Source organism: Corvus kubaryi, unplaced genomic scaffold (assembly GCF_017639235.1).
Source record: "Corvus kubaryi isolate FWS band 111438036 unplaced genomic scaffold, C.kubaryi_AGA036_p1.0 71, whole genome shotgun sequence".
NCBI classification, from domain to species: domain Eukaryota; kingdom Metazoa; phylum Chordata; class Aves; order Passeriformes; family Corvidae; genus Corvus; species Corvus kubaryi.
Genome location: NW_024582059.1, coordinates 14,984,727 through 15,007,809, shown reverse-complemented (window position 1 = coordinate 15,007,809; position 23,083 = coordinate 14,984,727). Strand labels below are relative to the sequence as shown.

The following is a 23,083-nucleotide window of genomic DNA, read 5'->3' as shown; positions in this document are numbered from 1 at the left end:
AAGCTTGAACGTGCGTATGGATTTGGGATTTTGTGCCCTCTCTCTTCCCTTGGAGAGCTCTGATTTGCTGCTCTGAATGCTTTCTGTGAACGTCAGGACTTAAGACTGTACAAAACCATCCGTTTACATCTGGCTTCAAGTTGAAGTTGTAAATACTCTGCTGGCACTGTGAGAGAAAGGCAAGCAGATTATCCCAAGTCACAGCCATCATTGGGGTGGTGCTGACACTTCCCTGAACTTTTCTTGGGGGCTTGAGCCAAATTTCAGATTTGTGGTGAAACCTAAATGCAGGTCAGCACAGTGCTGCCTCAGACATGGTAACAAAACCCCTTGCTTGGTGCTATTTATAATCTTTTAATTTGTATTCTGGCCTGCCGAGCTCTCTGGGGACTGAAATAATGGTGACCGTAACTCGCTCCCAGCAATGGCCCATTTCCAGCAGGGTTGCTCTCTTCTGTAGCCGTTGAGTCCGCATTAAACGATCCTGTTGACCTGTCTTTCCCCCTCTCAGAGGAGCCTTATAACATGGTACAAACACAGGGTTCTTAACAACCTGACTGGCACAAGCAGGAAGAAATCTGGTGTAGTTGTGCTTCCACCTGGAAGGTTCCCAAAGCTGAGGCTCTGGCAGCACTGACCTTCCCCTCCTGCTCTACATACCATTTTGTTGAAATTGATAGGCTCTTGGCAGTGTGTGTGTGTTGTGAGGGGCTTAAAAATGGAGCAGAAATATTGGAAAGTAATCTGAACAAGGAATAAGCTCAAAGCAAGGCGTCTGTGGAGTAAGAGGAGATGTAATATAGTGGATCAGTTGATAGCCACTGATTTCCTCTGTTGTCTGCTGTCAGTCCCTTAACTTTTTCTGTGTTTCCACCTTCAAAACCATTGTGTGCCTTGGTGCCTGGTTTTATAATATGTAATTGATAGAGAATTATTTGCCTGGCACTTTGGATTTGGCTATTACTGGTTTTTACAGCTGTGAGAGACTAGTTTATTCATTCTAGCCTCTAGCATATCACAATTCTTTTATTTTCCAAGCTGCTTCTCTCTGGATCCCTGTAGCCTGGGTTTTAGGTAGTCCATAAGCATTGCTGTTATTCCTCCCCTTTCTTGTACTCAAGAATATGTTGTTCTAATTTTTACACCTTGCCAAGGAGTCCTTTCCCTCTTCTTCCGTTAGCATTAGGCTTCCAACACGCCTTGTGCCAGCAGCATGTCTGAGGATGGGCAGTGCTCTTACATCTCTTGTACATTCTAAAAATAATCTTGTCTTTTCTGAAGGTTTCGTGGTTGGTTGATTGCATGTTTCTTTGCGGTTCGTTGGTTGTTTTTTTCTCCCCTCATCTTTGGTGTTGAAACTTCAGTGCTGTATTGAAGGTGCTTTGTCCACTGGTTGCTCAGGGCTGCTTTTGGTCCTGTGGTTACTTGCAGCAAAAGGTAAACCTTTTGGATGCACAAGACGTAGGGCAGCAGCGTGTGCCTGCTTTGAATATTCATCGTCTTCTCTCCCAAGTGACTTTGAAATGTGATATTATGCTGTTTGTTTCTAGGTTTGTGGTTTTGGCTTTTATTTACAAAGAATAAAGTTGTATGGCTGTTACTTAGATCTGTGGGGTTTTTAATCTTTGTGAAATGATAATATTTTTATAAAGCACTTTTGTTACTAGTAATATACATAGACTGTAGCTGGCTGATGGCCAGATACAGAAGAGCTGTCTGCTTCTCTTTCAGGTAACCAAAATAAGCTAGGGAAAGAAACAGAGTTGCAGGGAAGGGGATTAGGATTAGGTTTATGATTTACACCACCTTTGCTGATGGCAGTTCTTGATTCAGAGCTTTAAAGTGTGCTTTCTCACTGAGGCTGTACCTGCAGCTAGACACATGCCTCATTCATGGACAGATTACTGTGACAACCTGTGGTGGTACACCATGGTTTGTGGCACACATTTGCTGTTGTCCTGCAGGAACAGGTTGAGAGAGATCTCACACGGGAACAAATGATGTCCTGCTTATTGTGGAATTAGGTGTGTGAACAGATTCACCAAGGAACATGATAAAAGTTACCTTGTTTCAGAACAGGGTATTTGGGACAGGTGAAGTTCTAATGCTGTGTTTATGAGTAATTTGCTGTCACAGGCAGCGTTGCTCTTCTGCTTGCAGGCCATTTCTGTTTCGGCCTGATTTCCAGAGTTTTCCTTCAATCATAGTAGAAGCAATTTGGTCTCCGCAAATAGGACTTTTTATGTTAGCATTTATTATTCTAATTAAGGAAATGTATGATATCCAAGATAATGTTTTGTGTTTGCAGCTAGGCATCAGTTCCCCATTTATTAATATCCATGAGTACTTCTCTGTTGTGGCTGAGTGCAGTTTGGATGAGGCCATAACACAGCACTTGAAAATGGTGAAAGAATGTCTGCTAAGGCTAAATCCTTGTCTAAGACAGTTTTGTGGTAGTTGGGTCTACTGGCTGTTTTGGCCTTGAGCACAGTTTAATGAGCGGCTTCTTAAACAAGCAAAGGATTCTTCCAGCTTTGTTGCAGAAGCTCAGAGTCTTTCTTCATCCTGTGCTCCTGAAAGGACGGTGACTGGGGTAAAGGTGTTGTGTCTTTCCATATGAGAGCAGTGTCTACTGGTAGCACAAGCTGCTGAAAGCCACTTTTCAGAATTGCCTTTTCCAGCAGGTTCACTGTGAAACTCTCCATATTTGGTATCTTCCTTGAAATCTCAGCTCCTTCAGTTCCATTGCTGTATGTGAATTGCAGCTTCAGATTTTGTCTCTGATCTATGAAGTGAACAAAAAAACCCAAAAATCAGCGTTCTGGTAAGGGGAGGCATCTTGCCTTCTCCACACATGGAAAAACTTAAAGATAAAAAAATAATCCAGTTAGTCCTTAAGAGAGGGCAGTGTATTTTTTCTCCCTAAAAAAAAAAAAAATCTCAATTTTTCAGGCAAAGAACAATAATATTAGAGAGCAACGGTCTGCAAAACAGAAGCAATTCAAGTGCATTAGGGGATGATAGCACTATGGGGAAAGCACAGAGAATCAAGGTAACATGGGCAGCATTTGCCCTACTTTTATTTTCTAATTTTTTATTTTGGCTCAGTGTCAAGCATAGAGGTTCCAGCTCTTGGAACCTGCCTTCTGATATTGCAGGTTTTTTTTTGTTCCTGTCCCGTGTTCATGCTTCTCTGTGCATATATTATAAACAGGTGAGTGGAGGCATTGCAGCAGACAAGAAAAGTCATGAAGTTTGGTCTTGCATTTGTTACTCTGTTGTTTCTGCATTAAGTGCAGTCTGTGTTAGCTTCCATTAAACCTGTGTTAAAATAAGAGGAGCTTAAAAAAAAGAAAAGATGGAGGCGTACATGGACACTGTTTACTGTCGGTCAGCAAACCCCGGGGAGAGGTGTTTCATCATCTACTGGCTGAGAGTTTAAAACCAACAAATCTCTCCCCTGCGGAGATAAAGCCCTTGTGAACAGTTAGTTCATTATCGTAGTCTCTGTTTTGCTCCCAAGTTCTTTCCTTCAGAGAATCACCTATTTAACAACCCTCTTGTGTGAAGGGCCTTGGGAAGATCAGGTGTGCTTTGGGCTGTGTGGGCTGGCAGTGGGGAAGGGGAGAGCAGGGTGTGTGTGTGCCAGTGTTGTTGGCCATCCTCACCTGTTGAAGGGAGCTCCTGCAGGAGGTGACCTGTTGTTCCCCACCTCTGTGCTGGGAGCAGCTCTGGTGACACCATGGGATGGCAGCTTTTGGTTGATCTCTCTCTCTGCCACCTTGCAGGTGGCTGGGACTTGTGTTCTGGGGTGAATAAGCATGGCCTTTTACACAGGCAAAGAAAAAAAGAAAAACATTTGTGTGCCTGACCTGCATTGCAGGGGTGTCTGGCAGCTTACTTTTTCAGCTGATGCTTTGATGTGTATTTTCAGAGTGGCTGTGGCACTGTGAATGAGGGGCAGTGACTGACCTGAATTTTGGTAGAAAAACCCAAACAAAACAGGCAGGCAGGTGAGATTTCATCAAGTGCCAGAAGAAATAGATGACAGACTGGCAAATTATATTTTTTTATCTTTTAAACTGTACAGCTCTCATTTCCCTGAATATGGTTTAAAGTTTTTTTCCCCTTCTGTTGTAAATGATAAACTCTTCCAAGGAGGGGAGCAATCATTTCTACATTGTCCCAAGTGCCAAGACACATTGGTACTTACATAAAGAATGACTCTTCCATATTTTTGTCTTTTTTGTGTGTGTGTACATCTTCCTACCTGTCTGACATATCTGGTTTTGGCATCCTCCTACCTGTCTGACTTAATGAAACTGTTTCTGCAGAGGCAGCCTTTTTGTTGCACTGTCTTCTACAGCCATGGACTGGGTAAAAGTTGATAACCCTTTAACAGCAGCTGGGGGAAAGTAGTGGATAGGTGTCCTGTGCTGAAGAGAAACCTCTTTGTCATGGAATCAGTTAGGCTGGAAAATACATGTAACATGGAGTTCAGCCATAAGCGTAGCACTTCAAGTCCCCCACTAAACCATGTCCTGAAGAGCCACATCTACAGCTCTTTTTAAATACCTGAAGGTATTTAAAAATATTCCCCTGATGCAACTTGAGGCCATTTCCTATCATCCTATCATTTCTTACCTGGGAGGAGAGACCAACCCCCAGCTGGTGACAACCTCCTTTCAGGAAGTTGTAGAGAGTAGTAAGGTCTCTCCTCAGTCTCCTTTTCCCCAGGCTAAACAGCCAGCTCTCTCAGCTGCTCCTTGTAGGACTTACCCTCTAGATCCTTCATCAGCTTTGCTGCCCTTCTCTGGAAATGCTCCAGAACTTCAGTGTAGTGAGGGACCCAGAACTGAACTCAGGATCTGAGGTGGGGCCTCACCAGTGCCCAGTACAGGGGACAGTCACTGCCCTGGTCCTGCTGGCCACACTATTGCTGATGCAGGCCAGGTGCCATTGGCCTTCTTGGCCCCCTGGGCACAGCTGGCTCATGTTCAGCTGCTGTAGACCAGCACACTGTGGGTCCTTTTCCACTGGGCAGCTGTCCAGCTTCTCTCCCTAAGCCTGTAGTGGTGCAATGGGTTATTGTGACTCCAGTGCAGTACTTGGCACTTGTTCTTGTTGAACACCATACAGCTGGCCTTGTCCCATCAACTCAGCATGTCTCAATTGTAGGTGTGTTGGTAGGCAATCTGAGGGAAATGCTACCAGCTCCCCTCCCCTTTTGCCAACCTACTCTATCATCTATTTTCTGAGATTTCTCTGTTATTAAGTAGTGTTGCAAAGTTCTATCTGGAACCTACCTTCCCAGGGAAAAGGGATAGTTGACTTCTTCTTCCCAGAGACCAAATGCTTATGATTTCGCTGTTGCAGTCCATCAGGTGCTCAGGTGAAGATGATGCTGGGGTAGCTTCCCCTCAGCTTCATGTTGGGTGAAGCTGACTTCATTTTTCCTCTCTGTGTGCCTCCAAACAGTGTGATAAGTTTTGGGCTTTGTGCCCATCTCTGAGCTGAATTCTCACTTGAACTTCCATCTTCAGCTTGTGAGACTGCAGATTTGTACTGCCAATGGCTACTCCTTCACAGGAAGTGTTGCTTACAGGATGGAAACTCCAGAAGCAGATTTAATGTTGGAAAGGATTTTTTAAATGACTTTGTTCTCTTATTTCCAAGAACCACGTGGTCATTTAATGCTCTTCCTAGTCCACAGGAAATGAACTCCAGGTTGAATCAAAGGACATCTCATGGGAGCTCTGTTTCTGTGAAACACTGTTGGGAAGTAAATAGTTTCTCTGGTGGGTTTTTTGTTTTCTTATTATAGCATACGCAAAATGCAAATCCCTGTTTTAAAGAGAAGGAGTGTGTTTTTGTGGTGCCTGTTCAAGTGCTCCAAAGTTCCCCTTTGTGTGAATGCAGAAAAAGAAGCTTCTCTTGGTGTATCAGCACTTTTTTGCTCATACAGCTGTGCACCGCTGTAACATCCAGCTTGGTCCAGTGTTCCACCTGAGTGTGCAGACATGCACAGAGCCTGCATAGCTGCTGAGAGGGCTTCCATTCATCTCCTTTTCTGCTGCTGTAACCTTTTAGTAGTTCTGTTCTTGTAGGTTTTGCTTAATGTTTGGTATTTCAGGTCTTTTAATCAGGCTGGAAATCACCTGGTACTTTTTGAGAACTGTGTAATAGTGATTAGCTGTCAACCTCTCAAAGCTGCAAAGAAAGTTAAATTTTTACCAGAACAAAGGGTGATCACCTTTTGATGAATAAACTCGCACTCAGTTAACATAGTAACTATAATGTCTCCAGACATCTGTCCTCTCCCTTTTGCCAGCTCTCCATATGGCACAGAGTTTGTAGGCACAGAGTAAAAAGGAAATCCCCCATTGAAATGTGTTGCTGTGTTTCATGGGACCATTCCCTAGTCAGCCACTGCCATGATCCAGCCCTGAAATTGGCCCCTGTTCATGTAGAATATGGTGGTGCTTCATGATCAAAGCTCTGCAGGGCTTCAGAGTCCAGGAGGTACCTGCTGTCACAGCAGTGTCAAATGCTCTGTGAAAGATAACACTGGTTCTGAGGGAGATTTTGCCACTTGTGGAGGACAATTAGGGTCTTTTAGGTATGTGTGCTGGTTTTGACTGGGGTAAAGTTAGTTTTCTTCACAGTAGCTGGTATGGGTTTGTGCTGGAGACAGTGTGGTTAATTCAGGGGTATTCTGGTCACTGCTGAGCAGCACTTGCACAGCACCAAGGCCTCTACTGCCTCTCACCTCACCCTGCCAATGAGGAGGCTGAGGGTGCACAAGGAGCTGGGAGGGGACACAGCCAGCACAGCTGACCCCAATTGACCCAAGGGATATTTCATCCCATATGGCATCATGCTCAGCATACAGAGCTGGGGGAAGAAGGAAGGGGGAGACACTTTTAGAGTGATATAGTGTTTGTCTTCCCAAGTAACCATTGTACATGATGGAGTCCTACTTACCTGGGTATGGCTGAGCAGTTGCCCACCCATGGGAAGCAGTGAATGAATTCCTTGTTTTGCTTTGCTTATGTACACAGCTTTTGTTTTGCCTATTAAAGTGACTTTATCTCAACCCATGAGTTTTCTCACTTTTACCCTTCCAATTATCTCCCCCTTCCCACTTGGAAGGAAATGAATGAGCAGCCGTGTGGGGCTCGGTTGTTGTCTGGGATTAAACCATGACACTGTCAAGAGACCTGCTCTCATGCAGAGGGGGCACTGGGGTATTTATAAAGGAATTTTCCTTGAAGCATTAGCCAGGTGTTCCAAAGACTGATATGGGATTTCCTGTGCCTTGAACCCACTGCATCTTCATGAAGAAAAAAGTTTTGAAAGTTGCTTTTGCTTTAAATTCATATATTCTTGATAGATAGCAGGAAAGATGTTTTAAAAAAAAATCTAAAACTGATTAAGAAAGAATGTAGGTAGGCAATGGGATAGAAATTAAGGGAGAAGCGAAAAATAAGCTTGTTTGTTTATTTTTAGTCATTAATGTAGAAGAGAAGTTGTCTCTGATATGCTCTTGCTTGGATGACTTCTGTCATAAGTTTCTCAGGAGATGATGGTGAAAAACTAGTTAGAATCCATTTGCCTTCCATGTTACTGACTTGCTGTTGAAACAAATGTGAGAGCTGTGTGTGTGACTTTCTTCTCTTATTTCCTTAGATCCTGAGCAGCAAAGAGATTGCCAGATTGTCTGATAAATGGTTCCAGCAGAACCTGGTCAGAAGGATTTTGTGAGCTCCCGAGGATTAGGGACTGGGATATAAACATCTGCTGCTTTTGTGAATTGGCTTCATCACCCTCTTGTGGCAGCACGTTACCTGGCTTAGGTAGGACAGGGGAAATTTCTTCAAGATGTTTTGATTTACTCTCTTTAACACTGCTGGGTGACTCTCAATCCTGTCTGGAGGAACCCAGGCTACCGAAATCACTTTGCACACTGTGGCTGATCCCCTTGCTTTGGGAGAGTTATCCAAGTGAAGTGTTTGTGTCACACCCAGGATGTAGGGTTGCAGGATATCTCTGTTGTGGTGAGCCAAGTTTTGTCGAAGCGAGGAGGCTTCTTGCTACCATGGAATGTGTGTCCTCCTTTGAGATTGTAAAACTGCCTGTTAAATTAGTCCCAACTAGTAACTCAAGGGGTGGTGAGGGAGACTTAGTGGGCAGCTCTCTATTTGTGGCCCTAAGCAGTGTGTTGGTTTTACACTGACTTTTACAACATGAAAAGAATGGATTGAAATGCTGATAAGGAAATTAAACCTCTGGGGGTGGGGTGGAGGCAAAGCGAAGGAACGCATTATTAGAATTATGGGCAAGAAAAGGGAAACAAATGACTGCTAGCTGCATTGTAACTGTACTTTGACCCAAACTTTCTGTAGGTCCAAGTGTCTGAAGTCCTTTCATATGTCTTTGAGTAGGTCAGCAGTATCACAGGTCGAAAACCAAAAGATTGCTTTATTCAGCTGGAAGGGGGAAGTGTTTGAATCATGAGACTTTGAGCACAGGTCATTAGTGCAGAGAGGGGATAAAATAAATCGTGGGAGCTATTAACACAACAGTGATTAAAATATATCATAGTGGTGCCATAATTGGTACCTCGGCTGAGTGAGAAGTGAAGTACTCCAAGCTAGTTGTATTAAGTGTTCATTTCTGAGAGGCTGACAAAGATTTATGGCTTCTTTTCTGTAAGTCCCATTTAGTCTCTGTAGCACTACATCTTTTACTGATGCGCATAAGAAACAGTTACTGTTAATGACTGGACCATTTCTCTGAAGGGTATGTTTAAAATCTGATTATTCTGGAGGAGAGGGGGAAGCTCTGTAGACCTTGAGCCACCTTTTGCTAAGGCTGTGTTGTTTCTAGAGTACCTCTGTAGGTGCTGCTTGACTATTTAAATGCAGTCTGACCTCTTCACTTGCTGAAGGACAGCAGCCATGTTCTCCCCACAGCTTTTGGCCTGCTGGGGCACTTTGGTGCTCCGTGATGGCTTCAAGGCATTCAGTCCCAGATAAAGAATCTTCTGCAAACCGTTGTTCCTGTCTGCATGGCCTAAAATCTGCCTTAGCAATTTAATGGGCTCTTGGTCAAGCTAATAGGCCCTGGACTGGGGTCTGAAACCAGCATTAGGGATCTGTGTCTCCGCTGCTGGGTCTCTGAGAGCCTTAGCACTAGGGTCACCATGGGGGCTGAGCTGCAAGGTGTGTGGGGGGAGGAGAACGGCTTCTTGAGGGTCATCAAAGGAAAGCCCTGGGATCAGGAGTGGTTGCAGGGGCAAGGGACCCTGCTGGTGGAGGCTGTGGGGTAGGACCCACACCACCTGGGGATGGTGCGCAGCCCCAAAGAGAAGGTCCTGGTGTCCAGAGGTGCTACTGCCCTCCACCAGAAGGGGAGGGAGCAAGGCCAGGAAGTGGCCTCACTGACCACTCAGGGCTTCCCTTGAGGTGCTACTGGGAAGCTGGTGGGGTTCCTGTGCAGCCTCTTGCTACCCCTGCTGCTTCTGCCAAAAGCCCTGAATCTCTAACTTGCTAAGGAAATCCCTCTGGAGGCCTCTGACGCCAGGTCTCCTCGTCAGCACTCTGGGGGGATGCATTCTGCCATAGGAAAGCAGTAGTAAGGTGCTTTCATGTTCCAGGACTTTAAAAAAAAAATAAGTTAAAATTTAAAGTTTTGTATGAAAAACTGTATCTATGTACAACTTATGTGTGCAACTTGCATATACTTTTCAGAAGGAACAGTGTACTGTATCTGTCAGTACTTGCTGCTGCTGTGGTCTTTGAACTTGTAATCTTCCTAAACATCTCCTGACCCTCTGAGCTGTCTAGCTGGTATTTATTGTTTTACCAATGTGTTTATCCCCCAGTTCTTTTCTAATCCTGCCCCGGTTTTCACCCTGAGACCAGGGGAGCAGTGGGGGGAGGGAGAGGAAGGTAAGTGTGTCCCCAGAAGTCTTTCACCTGGCTGCAAAGGAGAACCAGGGACATGTGAGTCTCCAGTGGTTGACAGGCTTATCTGTCTGGATGCACATTAAAATAAGCCCAGGCATTCATTTTGCCTGGTTTTGCCCTGACTTAGTGATGTGCTTTGTCTGGGTTCCTGAGTGCTCAGCAGGAGCAGTTTCCAGTCAGGCAGTGCATGTCACAAACCCATCCAGGTAGCCTTGCTGAGTTGCCTGAGGTTGTCGTATCTAAGTGTTCAGCCTGATAATTTAAAAGAAGCAGAATAACCAACAAAAATTTTTTTTGTTCTTAATGTGTTTTGACAAACATTTAATGCTGCCAGGGGTCATTGTAATTGTCTGATTTTTGACTTCAGGTTTTTGGGAAGTATTAATTAGGAGTTTCAGTCTCCAGTTTTATATTATGCAAGGTGATGGAAATGTTTCAGAAGGTGAAGAAAAGGAGTGTGGAAGTACAGCTGTACAGAATCAATAGGTTCACGTTGCTGCTCGTTCGGTTAGTGGCTTCCCAATATTGCCCCTGAACAGTATTGATTTAATTTTCTCACTGTGGGTACAGCGTAGCTTTGCTTTACACCACAGAGACACAAGTTTCATGTTTTCATTTCATAGTGATTTTCATGCAGGCTGCCTTTGAAATTGCTGGCCTTACGGACACAATTATTGGCTTTGTGAAGATGAGCTCCAGCTTTGCTGGTTATCCCTGCAATTATTTCTGTCCTGCCTCTGATAACCATGTGGTGGTGTTCCTGAGCATTCCTCTTTGTCCCTTTTCTTAATATGGGAAAGCCTTTTTAGACAGTCTATGGTTAAGGAGATAAAGGAATGCGTTTTAAGGGTTGGGGCTTGCTGCATTTCACAAGAACTTTGCTGATTCAAATTACAGTGAGAAAATGTAGAGACACTGAAGGACTATGAGGAACACTAAGTCCTGGTTTAGTCTTAAGTGTGGACTGCAGGTATTCTCTGAAACACTATGTACGTGACAGTGATTTCATTAGGTAGGGTGAACCTGCCTGCCTGACATTTTCAGTTAAACTGGATAAAACCCTGCTGCTGACTGGAAGATTAGTATTTTAAAATGAATCAAAGGTGCTGGCTGTTTTTGCAAGGATAGGTAGTGTAATGCTGTGGAGAGGAAGGCACAAGGAAGTCCTATGGATCAAAAGTACTATACTATGCTAACCGTTTCGGGATTCACTCCTTTTTCTTTCTTTCTTTCTTTCTTTCTTTTTTTTTTTTTTTTTTTTTGAAAGGCAAGCCTGAGCTTTACTCCCAGTTATTCCTGACATGAGCTTTGTAGCTCTAGTGTTTGCTTGGCCAGTGGTGCCATGTGTGGTAGGGAAGACTCTGATGCTACCTCTCTATTACCAATCATTTGTGGATGAGAATAGCAAGGCCCAGACTAGGTCAGAGAAAGATCAGTGGAAGAACACTCCAGTCTGGCACCTCACTTGTCTGAAAGCTAAATGCTGGTGAATGTGTTCTAAGGCAGGTAGGAAACTATGTAGAGGGAGCTGAAATGCAAGAGAGCCTTGCAGAGGAAGGTGCTTGAACTAACTGTGTGGCACTGGAGGATGGCAGTGCTGGCACGTGCTCCACTTCTTGATTCTCTTCACTGCCGAAGGCACCAGGAATGCTGAAGTTGGTGGGGTGGACCAAAGAGGATATTGCATTCATCCTTACTGCTGGTACCTGTGAGTTTGCCACCAGGGAGCAGCCCCACTGTCTTGACTAGCTGTTCTGGTTTAATTGTGGCTATCTTCTAATTAATTATAAAGGGAATTCTAGGGAGGTCTCTGTCCTCAGCTCTTCTCGACTTATTAGCTCCTCTCAGTCTTGCCTTTACTGACAGTAATGAAAGGCTTGAACTCATGGCAGTGTTTCTGAGGGAAAAGTCTCAGTGGGTTTGGGGCTGAGCCCCATGGGATGGAGATTCTGGATATTTAAAAGGAGGAGCATATGCAGGCTGAAGTACATTTGGTAGCAGGCAAAAGTTGACGTGAAAATGTGTGTGGATTTTGCAGTGCAGGAGGATGGGGGAGAAGAGCCTTGCCCTTTTGCTGAGGGAAGCACAGCAGAAATGATGGGGGAATCAGGGACATGGAGAGCTTTCCAGCAGCAGCCTTCATTTTCAGCAGAGTGGTGGTTACTCCTGGTTCTCCTCTCAGCTCATAGAAGGCTGCCTAGTGGCCTGGCCATTTTATGCAGCAGTGATCTGAGTGATCACATTGTACATACCTTCTCCTCTGAGTAGAGGGAAAATTGCTTTAAGTTTCTGGCAGTTTTGAGAAGGGGAAGGAAAATGCAGGGATACTATTTTCTCCAGCAAATAGACTTTCTTAATCAAAATCGTATATCAGCCAGAATGTTCCAACACAACTGAAATCTTCTGTTAAGAGCACCTTAGTCTCTTAAAATGAGGTTCCATGGATTGAAACATTATCAAAAAAAGTAATTTCTAACTGGGTAATAGGAAAAACTAATTTAAAAAAATATGGAAATTGATAACTATTTTCAGGCAATTGTAAAATTCAGAAAAAGGTCATTTGGATCAGAAGTGCTGGGGTAAGAGCAAATCTGTTTTTTTTGTGTTCTGAAGGGAGCGCTTACATAATTTTAATTCTCAAGGAGGAGAGAAAGGTAACTTTGTCAGGATTTCCCTTGATATGTGCAGGTTGGTTGAGCAGTCCTGATATACCCAGTCATGTGAGTCAGGGATCTCTGGTGCCTCAGAGTGAAATTCAGTTCTGCCGCTGGGTAACCCGGCATGATTTCCTTGTCTCTGAGTTCATTAACTCCTTCCTCTTCAAGTGATGTGTATTGTAAAGACCTCAGGCTTGTGAAACCACCCGATTTTCTTGTGTTTGGAGGGGACTGTGTTAGTCTCAATACTGGAGTTTTTTAAAAAGAAGGGCAGTTGTAGGAGGGGGAGGAACTCCTAGAAGTTTCCCAACCTGATTAACATGGAAAGGCATTTTAGTTTCGTGCTGTCAGTATGTGACTGTGGCACTCAACAAGATCCTCAGTGGTGAAGACTCAGCCTCTGACATTAGTGGAGCTCTTTGCCAAACATTGCTTTTTCCCTCTAGCTGTCACTGAAGCTGTGACAAGGTGCTTGTTTGGGTCATCTGACCCTCCCCCTCCCCCCCTTCACTCTGCCAATCTGAGCCCCACAGCAGGAAGAAATAATGCATGAACTCTGGTAAGTTTCTGATGGCAAACTGTCCCGTTTGGACTCTCCTGCTCTCTCACCGTAAGGCTATCTACAGCCTGAAATGTACTGGCATGCAGTGCTTTGGCTTTTTACATGCAGATTCTGAAGCATTTGATGCTAAATTGTTCCTGGTGATCGCATCCAATTTAGGAATGCTATTTCTGTTTTCTTCCATAATGAGACAGCCCTGGCTGGGACCTCGCTCTGTGGGCTTGTGTATGATGCACTGCTGAACTGTACTGGCTGTGTTTGCACTGCGAGGGAGCTTTGGGCAAAGGCAGTGTTGGATTGTGTGGTCAGATGGGACACTGATGCCAGGGAGCAAATTACCCCTTCTTGCTGTCAGAAAACACATTTAAGTCTTGCCTCCATGTTTCTGTAACAGCATGGGCAAAGCTCAAATGGAAAAACATTACTTTGGGGAAAATTAATTTCAGATATTGAGCTTTTTCCTTGATGGTAAGTTTGGATCAACAGAAGGTTATGATCTTGCTCTTAGCTGAAATACAGTTCTCTTTCAATTCAGACACTGCCTCTTTGGGGTCCCTTTGCTTTGGGAATGAAACTGATGTAAATGTAAGGTAAGCAATGAATGAAAGGATCTTAATGTTAGATTTTTAGCCGTCAGTTGGCTCTCCTATATTTGATAGATTTTCCCATCACAGGCAATCTGTGTTCTTGCTTGCTCAGATCCACACTGGTGCCAAGTGCTAAACAATGACACTATCTATCTTTCTGCACAATTTGCCAATTTTGGTTACTTTTGAAGCCCAGTGTTTCTGCTTTACCCTTGTGAATCTCCCTTATAGGGAGAACAAAATGAACAGAAGAGTGATTTCTTTAGCAAAATATTTAGGGTTGATGTCTCTCTGTCATTTATCCCCTTGTTTTATAAACCACAGTGCTTAGTCCACTTACAATAAAATAAGTCAAAGTAAAGATGTAGTAAAGAGTTGTTGTTTGTTGTTTACAGTGAATTGCCTTTCACATAATCAAATGAAGTACTTTATTGCAGTTTCACTTCCAGCTATGACCTTAAATAACAAAGGTTTTACTTGCTGCTTACTAGGCTTAGGGCAATGTTTTCAAAAGCTCTCTCTTGATTGTACATCTTCCTTCAGCCATCAGCAACATTTTGCCAGTGACCTCAGATGAGCTAGCATTAGAGCAGAAGTGCTTTTGAAACCTTCTCCTGCAGAGGCATGAGAAATGGGGTCTTTCTTTCACAGGGAACATTTCAGGAGTTGCCAGAATTCTCCCTCTTCCCCCCCAAATTCATGTTACCTTTCAAACATAGCTACATTTTGGTATTTACAGAATCCCCTGCAAAATATCACAAGAGACAGGCCCATGCATCAGATTAATTATCTTGCCTTCTACTTGCCAGAGGTGCTTAATTTCTTCTTTGGAATTGAATGTGACTCCTGCAATTAAATGTTACTCCTTGACTACTGAGACATCTCACTTTTCATCTAGGAGGAAGCAAGGCATTAAGACCAAAATCAGAAGTGGACTTGCATACCACAAGTAAAGGTGTTACTGGAAATTTTACAGCTGTTATACTCAGGTATATGGAAATGAGGTTATTTGCTGTTTCCTTATAAATAGTGGAAGCTGGGTAACTAAGCTCATTGCAGAGTTACTAGTGGTACAGCCAGTCTGACTGTATTTGATGGTATTTGATTTTGCCAGATACCTGTGACAGAGCTGAATGTTTACAATCATTTTTTGATTATTCTGAATTCAATGCATACTTTAAAATGTAAAATGTTATAGGAGTTTTTGCTTCAGTTGGACAGACTACAGATGAGAGCATTGTTATTGAATGCAGTCACTCTAGTCCAGCAGTAGTTTAGCTGAAAGATAAATTAAAATCCCATGATTTCAGAGGGAGTCAAGCAGGACTCCCAAGTTTCCCCCCAAGTTTATTTGGGGGGAAAAAGGCATTGAAGAATTTTCAGGATTAAACTTGGGGTTTCCTCCTCCCCATTCTTTACATGACACCGCATCATTTTCTGGGACTTAAGATAACCTTCTGTGGTAAAGTCTGCTGTCAGTTTTCCTATGGACCTCTCAGTGGTTGTTACTATGTAATGGGTCATTAAGAAATGTGTTTGAGGCTTACAGAGGCAGGCACATCCTATATAGGCAAATTTCAGAACAGGCGTATTTTCTCTTTAGGTGGTTGCTACTGATCCTCAGCTATGAGGCATGAAAAGAGGACAAGTATCTCACATTCCTTACTCAGCACCCAAGACAATTCTCCTAAAAAGCATGTTTGTCCTGATCGTCCTCACAATTAATTTCTGCTAGAAAGCACTCAAGGAATTAATTAATTTTAGCCTTTCACTCATCCAAGTATTTTACTGTTTGAAAACTTGATAGTACCCATTAAAAAAGCATACATGCTTACTGGAGTAAGATTTTCTTTTGCAAAACTTGCTTTTCTTTTGCAAAAAGCATGCGTTTGGCCTTTAAAAATACCTTTTGCAAGAGTTAAGGTGCTAGTTACTTTGGAGAAGAGCTGGTTACCATATATGTTGTGATGATGCGAAGTTGTGAAGTGAGAGTGGGGGCCTCAGCTGGAAGCCCCTGGTGAAATTCCATCCAGGTTTAAATGTTCTGTTTAGTTAAGATCCCTCTTGTAGTTTCAGCTGGAAATATCTGGCCTTTGTTTCACTTCAGAAGGGAAGAGAGTGTGTGTGATCTGTATTATATAAATATTTTATCCATCCAGAGCTTCTTGTATAAAATGTTTCCTTTGTAGGAGAAGTGTTGACTCTCATCTGTAACGCAGTGGCCCTTTCAGATTTGAAGTCACTGTTGTGTGTAGTGATACGATGCTCCTCATTAGGAAGGAGATCAAAAAAAGTTGCAGTCTTCCAGCTTGTGTTTGAGAGGTATTTTCCTTAGAGATTGGACTGGGTGCAGTTCTGAAGGGCTGCTTCTGCAGGGCTTAAGGAGATGTTGAGTATGTATGACTGGTTATCAAAGTTGGCTGGAAATGGTCCACTTACTGGCTGAAGCTTGATTTCAGAGTTGAAGGGCACACATGGAAATCCCCAGCCCCTCTCTCTACAGAGGAGTGTTTTCCTGCCATTCTTTGTTGATTGGATAATATGAGTGAGGAAAGGGGAAGGAGGAAGAAAGCTGTGTTTTGCTGTGAGAATGCCCAGGACCTTTCGTAACTAGGCTTTGGGTGAGATGGTGACCTCTGTTAGCAGAATATAAGTAATAACAAAAGTATCTGTGCAGAAAATGAGTGCAATAATTGAATCTCTCTTTCTTTTTATTTTCCTCTCCAAAGATCAAAGAGGTTCGACTCTTGATTAATGTGCAACAGACTTCATTAACATGGTAAAATGTGGAAAAGCAGGCTATTGGTTATTACAACACAGACATTTGCTTTAGGGAACTGTAAATACTTCTTGTTCAGTAATTTGGGCTATTGCTTTTGCTATTGTTTCTGTGTGTGCAACTCATTGGAGAATACCACACCTAGAAATTTAGAGGCAACCTTTATACTTCAGTATGCATATCTCTTACTTTTTTTCTTTTTTTTTTTTTTTAATGATGCAGAATGCTGCTTCTGTGTTCCTGTCTTGCTTTCCCAGTCAGCATGTGCAGGGCTTTGCCTCGCTTGCCCGCTCTTTTTACACTACATCAAGTGCTGTTTATTTTTCTCCTAGCAACCTACTGGGCTGCTCTTTGTCTCTAGGTCTAAAAAGAGGATTTTTTTATTTTTTCCTTGTAGGTATGAATGTTTAAGGTTGACTGCTTGTGTTGAAAAATGTGACAAAATTTCTCGCCTACTAATGCTCATTTTTGAGGTACTCCCAAAAAAACCCCAAATTCTAGCTAAGATTTTTTCCAACACAGCAAGGTCAGGAGTTTTTCATAGATTCTACTTCAATCCAGAGTCTTTTTTAATTTGCATAATTTGCTTGAATAATGTAGCCCTCCTTATATTTTCCAAGCCACTTACACTTAACTAATCACTTACACTTATCTTCAGCATAAACCTCATTGATTTTATTTCTCATTGAAAACATCAGTAGTACCAAATATAATCCTATTGGCTCACAGTCTATTAGAAATAAAATTATATTAAATGTGTTGTGGGGTGTGAAGAGGTTAAATCAAGGAGAGTCATCTGAGAAAGTCATCCTGGTGTGTAAAACATAAATCTGGTTTATATTTAAACTACGTGTCACCCACCAGCTAAAAATAGCAATGATCATTAAAAGCCAATTTGCTGCTAAACATTAATAGACATTTATTACATCATAACAGGTCTGAAAGACAATTAAACTTATCTTTTTCCTAGATAAACTCTCCTTTAAAAATGTGTTATTCACCTGGCTTTTGCCATTAATCTCTTTTACTAGCGATTTTTGTTCCCCTTGATATTGTGCATGTATGCATAGAGTTGTGTGTAAGGTGGTTTCTTGTTGTTACTCTTAGTCTTTCAAGAGCAGTACATTTTCAATGGGAAAAGCTATTATCCCTCCTTATACTGCATGTTAACTTCCAAATCAGCACAAAAAGTGGAGAAAATTACACTTTCTTACAGCAAAACAAATAATATCTGCTACCATCCATTTGAGAAGAGAATACTAAGCAAGACAGGATAAAAAATGCACTGGATGCACATTTTACACTTAGGAAATAGATTACAGCTTTCTTGCTGTTTTCATTGCAGTTCCTCAGTCAAGTGGTACCTTTCCCCTGTTTTATTACTGCATATAGTCATATTTGCAAGTAGTGACTGAAGCTGGAGTGAGTCAAAGGCTGAGGAAACCCAGCACTGTCAAAAGTCCTGCTTCCTACAAGAAGTGCAGTCATGATCCCGGTGTTTCTGGTGCATGTGTTGCTATCTGTTGGGTCCCATGAACCAAGCCATCAAAGGGGGCAGGCTTTGTGCTTCAGCTCAGTAGTGCTCAGTTCTGTGTAGCTAAAGATGTCTTCAGCTGTGCTCTTTAGCCTTCAGAGCCAAAGAACTGTGGGGCCAACTGGGCTGTGAAAGGAGAGTGCCCCAGGGTGGACACAAGGCAGCCCTTTCCTCCCTTTCTGAACTGCAGAGCTCACAAAAAGTGCTCCACTATCATCTTTGTAAGTAAAAAACTTCTCTGGCATAACACTACTTTTGGGGAGCAAACAGCTGCTCCTGGCTGAAGCATGGAGGGAAGGAGGCCACTAATAGGAGCTCTGGGCTGCCTCCTGATGAATTCAGGCAAAGGAGAAATGGCTCCTGCCTGCATTCCCCTACACACCCCAGCAAGAAATCCCATCCTTGTAGTGAAGGTAAATGTCACTAAACTCTATATAGATCTGCAGCTGCTGCTCCATCTGGGGCAGTGTAAGTTAAAGAGGTCCTTACCTGCCAGGAAGAGGAAAGGAAAAAAATTACAGCTGATATGAAGGAGACAGAGCAGGGAGAGAGAGATAGGGAGGATAAAAGAATATTGAAAAATATTTTAAAGGCTGCATCCAGAAGCATTTAGGGGTATTCCTCCTCTGGTCCCAATATCACACTTCACTTCCCCAGTTTGAACTCTCATGGAATTTTCTGTCACTTCCTTTGGCTGATTTTCTCCTTGGAGGCTGTCACTTCCTCACATTAAAGTAAGACCTGGTGCAGGATCTGTGCCATCACAATTACAGCCCTGGTAAGGCACTTGGAGAAACAGGGCCAGTACGTGTGGGAGAGGTGATATGCCTCAAAATATAAGATGAGTTTGTGGTAGCAAAGGGAGATTAAAATTATGCTGACCCTGGTGATAAGGTTGTCTGCATTTTCAGTGCACGCACCACACATGTTTTATTTGTCACAGAATTGCTGAAGGCTCTGTGGAATGCAAATAAGCATTGTGAGAGTATTGTCAAATCCAGACTTTCAACATTCTGAATCATTCACAGGAAACTAAAAAAAAAAAAAAAAAAAAATCTGAGATTTGCTTACAAGTCATGTGAATTTCAAATCAAATATGTTGAATTCTGTTTATTTACCATCAGTTTTACTGAGCCTCTGAGCTGTATTTGGGTCCTGTTTTTCTTTGCAAGGAGAAATTTACTTGAAAAGAAAGCTGAAATTTTTATTATTGCGAGGAGCTGCCACATATTGAGTTTTGCATTGAAATCATAACTGTTGGCAGTAGTGTGAAGAGAGCTTGCCTATGCATTATTTTCCCTCTATAAAGATGTGCTATAAACTGAAACATTTGAGAAAGACGGGTGCATTATGTAGGTATAATAAATTTTTGAGAAATATCTTAACACCTCCCTGAAATTTTCTGGAGCATTGTTGTAATAATTGCTGTATACAATGATGACATAGGACTGTTTCAGGTGGTCAGAAGTCTATGGTGCCGTGCAGCTTGTCTGAAGAGCTGCACAGCTTTTCCCAAGACTTACAGGGTTTTTTTTTTTGCCCTGATGGGTTTGGAGTGGAGGGACTGAGATGCTTCTTGCCAGCTGTGAGCTGCTTTAGCAGGTGGTGCTTAACCAGCAAGAGTACCAAGTTTTTTGTAATCAGTTTTCAGAAAGCCCGCTGATCTCGGGGGGTAATGCAATACAAACATTTGCATATTTTACCACATCCTCGCATGATACTCTGCACCTTTTGAAATTTTGCATGTGTTATCATATATTTGCACACACGCAGGGACCTTGTGAATGGTGTACTTTCCTCTTAAATCTGTAATGAAGTATATTGCCAAGGATAACCAGCAGGCACTTAAAGAAAGTCTGGAACGTTCAGTAGCTGTGATTTTCAGATGTACAATTCAGTACATTCTTTCTAAGCTTCTGGACCATATTTCCAAGGCTCTTAACTTTTCTCTGTCTGTTTCTTCTCCCCATCCTTCCATGTGTAGTCAGAAGATGTGTGAATGGCTTCACTATTAGTATAATTATCATTTTCTGCTGAAATTGCTTTGATTCTGGATTGAATGGGAAAACCAACAAGCAGCTGATAGCTCAAGTTCCCCTTTTGACCTCTGGAGCAGCACAAAAGCCTCTATTTCACCTACACAGGAAAAAAAAAAAAAGCCACTATATTCAGCCAGTCTGTATTCGGGTGTGCTTTTATCAAAGGCTTGATTAATCTAAAATGAATTAACTCAGTTAACACTTGAGAGTTATTTTGCAGCAAATCCCGCAGAACATCGAAAGAGCTCTTTGTCACTTTGAATTATAGCCTAAACAGGTGGTTGATGAGCTTGGTTTGAGCGGAGAGTGGCTCCTTGCTGCCCCGGCCACTCCCCTCAGGGAAGTGTAAGTAGCACTGCAGTGATACCGAAGAATCCAGGATAAACACAAACTTGTTAGACCTTGCTATCATTGTAGCTTGTTTTTAAGGTTTTTAAAATTACTTTCCAGAGTGCTACATCAGGTATAAGGGAGGAAATAACAGGCAGAATGGTTTTGGGTTTTCAAACAATATGGATGAAATGAATATTAATGTACAGGAATGGCAACTCAGTGTAATAGAGGTGCAAATGCACATTTTAAATCTTTCTTGGAAGAAGTGACTTAGAAATACCATGTCATTTTGCACATATTGGGTGAGAGGGTTGAAGTGTTTCCCTCAGAGTTTACAGCCCCAGCAGAGGTGTGAGAGCAGCAGCAGTGTCTGCAGTACAGAAAGAGGACGTAGGTGTGAGCAGTTTGAACCACAGGCTGGCAAGTCCTGGCACCCTAAGAAGGCTCACTGGCTCTTTCACAGTGCTTCCTCACATCTGGTAAACTTGAAATGAAGAGCTGAAAGCCATGGACAACTCATGATTTTGAGAACCAAAAGTGTTTATTTCTGAACTCAGTGAGAACTCTGATTTCAGAATTATTTGTGGTATAGGATGAACATTCCCCTGGGCTGAATGCAGACAGAGATAAAAGTTTACAGATAATTCAGTGTCTCAGAAACATGTTCCTGACTTCTTAAAAAACACATAGAAAGACCTATCCATTAATGAGCATGTCCCTGTAGGAGGAACTTCAGTGAGTGGCTCTGAGTGAAAGTGCATGTGGAAATGCCAGGAGTGCAGCCTGCTCCTGCCCTGCTCCCCCTGTGTTATACAGTTGCTAAAGTCTGTGTGACCTTTTACATGGCAGGTTGTGTTGCTGCCATCACAAAGTGACCAGGGAGCCACATCCTGAAAACCTGACAGGGAAGGGGATTTGAAATAGGATAAATGTGGAAAGAGGTTGGAGGAGCAAAACCTTTCCTTTTTAGTAATGTTGCCAAAAAAAAAAAAAAAAAAAAAAAAGATGTGTTTTGCAAACAACTTATGGCCAAATGTATTGCAGCAATTCTTTTGTTTAGCCATTCATAATGGGAGTGGAAATACAGCTCATTCTCTTAGATAAAGAAATTTTCTAACAATAAATTGCAGTTAATTTAATTTTGCAGAGATTGCATGTCTTATTTTTTCTTGCTGGGGTTAATTCTCTTCCCTATCTTAGCAAAATTCAGAATATGTTGCCTGAAATAAATTATCTCAAGTAGCAGATGCTTAGAATGGGGAATTACACCCATGGTTCCAGCTTGGACCATCAGCTTCAAGGAGTTTAATTACTTCCCAGCTTTTCCCCTTGTAAATAGTGACTTTAATCAATATTTGTTTGAAACATCACACTTATTTTCTACTTAGTAGGTGACTTTTGCCAAAGGAGGAGAGTAAGTGTCGGAATCTTTTCTATTAAGAAATATTAAGCAGTCCTTGTATCCTTGATTTGTTTAAGCTAGTTCTGCTATGCACATTTTCAGGGGTAGGGAGAAAATTGCTGCAAGTAAAACTGGATATGAAAACCCCAGCATTTCTATCTGGCTTTTGCTAATGTGCCTCTCTGTAAGACACTCTGGCCTCTCCCCTGGCTGTTCCCCAAGTGCCCAGAAAACTGGATACCCGAAGCAGCTTTTGCTGTGTGAGGAGGGTAGCGTAGAGCTTTGTGCAGGTGCAATTGCTTGTGTTTGGAAGGAGGCAGTAATTAAATAGAGTTCTGACAGGTTTGGCTTGCACTGCTCTGAGTTCTGCTTTGAATTCAGCCTATCTGTTTGCTCACCACGTGAACTGGTTTCCTTTTCTCTTTCACCCTCCCTGTAGACTGTCGACAGATGAGCGCAGAAAATGCTCCATGTGCTGCTTGACATCAACTGCTGAAGAACAGACTTGGGTAGATGTTGAGTTTGTCAGTGTATCTATAATGCTCTTTTATGAGCAACGCCTTGATGAATACTTCACTGCTCATCTCTTCACTATGAGGCCTTAGTTTCCTTTATTTAGCTTTCTCCTATTCTGTCAGTAGCACTTTGAGCTGGATTTTTGGGAACTGCCAGCATGCAGTTCTGGTTTGGGTGATGCAGCAGATCAGACTGTGAAGGTGTTGGGGCAGCCCTTTGGGCATAAAGGTCAGTGAGCAGAAGAACTTTCTCTTAAATCAATGCAGGCTGCATCATCTTTGTGGTTAAAGTTCAAACCCCTTAAGTCAAGCCCTTAAATTTTTCACTGTGATAGTGTATCCCTGTCTTGCATCAATAAATGTACCACTCCTCACCGAACAGTTCACAGATAGTGAACTGTTTTCTCTAGTTTCCCCTCTTTGGCTGTGCTTTACCTGGAGGTAATCCAAAGATGAAGTGAATTTTGTTTTGTAGGCCTCTTTCTGTGTCTTACAATGCTGCTTGTGGGTGTTGAGTGACCATTAAGAAAAATGGTTGTTGTGCTCATTTCCTATGTAGCTGTTTCCCTGCAGATACCCAGTTCACAAACACACTGTGATTATTTGATTACGTGAAATACAAACCCACCCAGAATTTTGCAGCATTCCAATGTATTTGGTTAATCTAGTGGTGCCCTGTGTTGTTAAACACAGCTGGCTTGTCT

At 42.6% G+C, this 23,083-nt stretch overlaps 1 protein-coding gene across 26 annotated transcripts in view; it reads left to right on the top strand.

Annotated features, from left to right (window-relative positions):
* Nucleotides 1-23,083, top strand: part of ADGRL3 (adhesion G protein-coupled receptor L3) — a 492,720-nt gene that overhangs the window by 150,653 nt on the left and 318,984 nt on the right. The window contains exon 3 of one of the 26 annotated variants that reach the window (XM_042049515.1): nucleotides 7,690-7,856. The exons of the other annotated variants lie outside the window; for them this stretch is intronic. The gene's annotated coding sequence lies outside the window, so the exon portion shown is untranslated. The remainder of the gene's footprint in view (nucleotides 1-7,689; nucleotides 7,857-23,083) is intronic. 26 annotated transcript variants of the gene reach the window in all.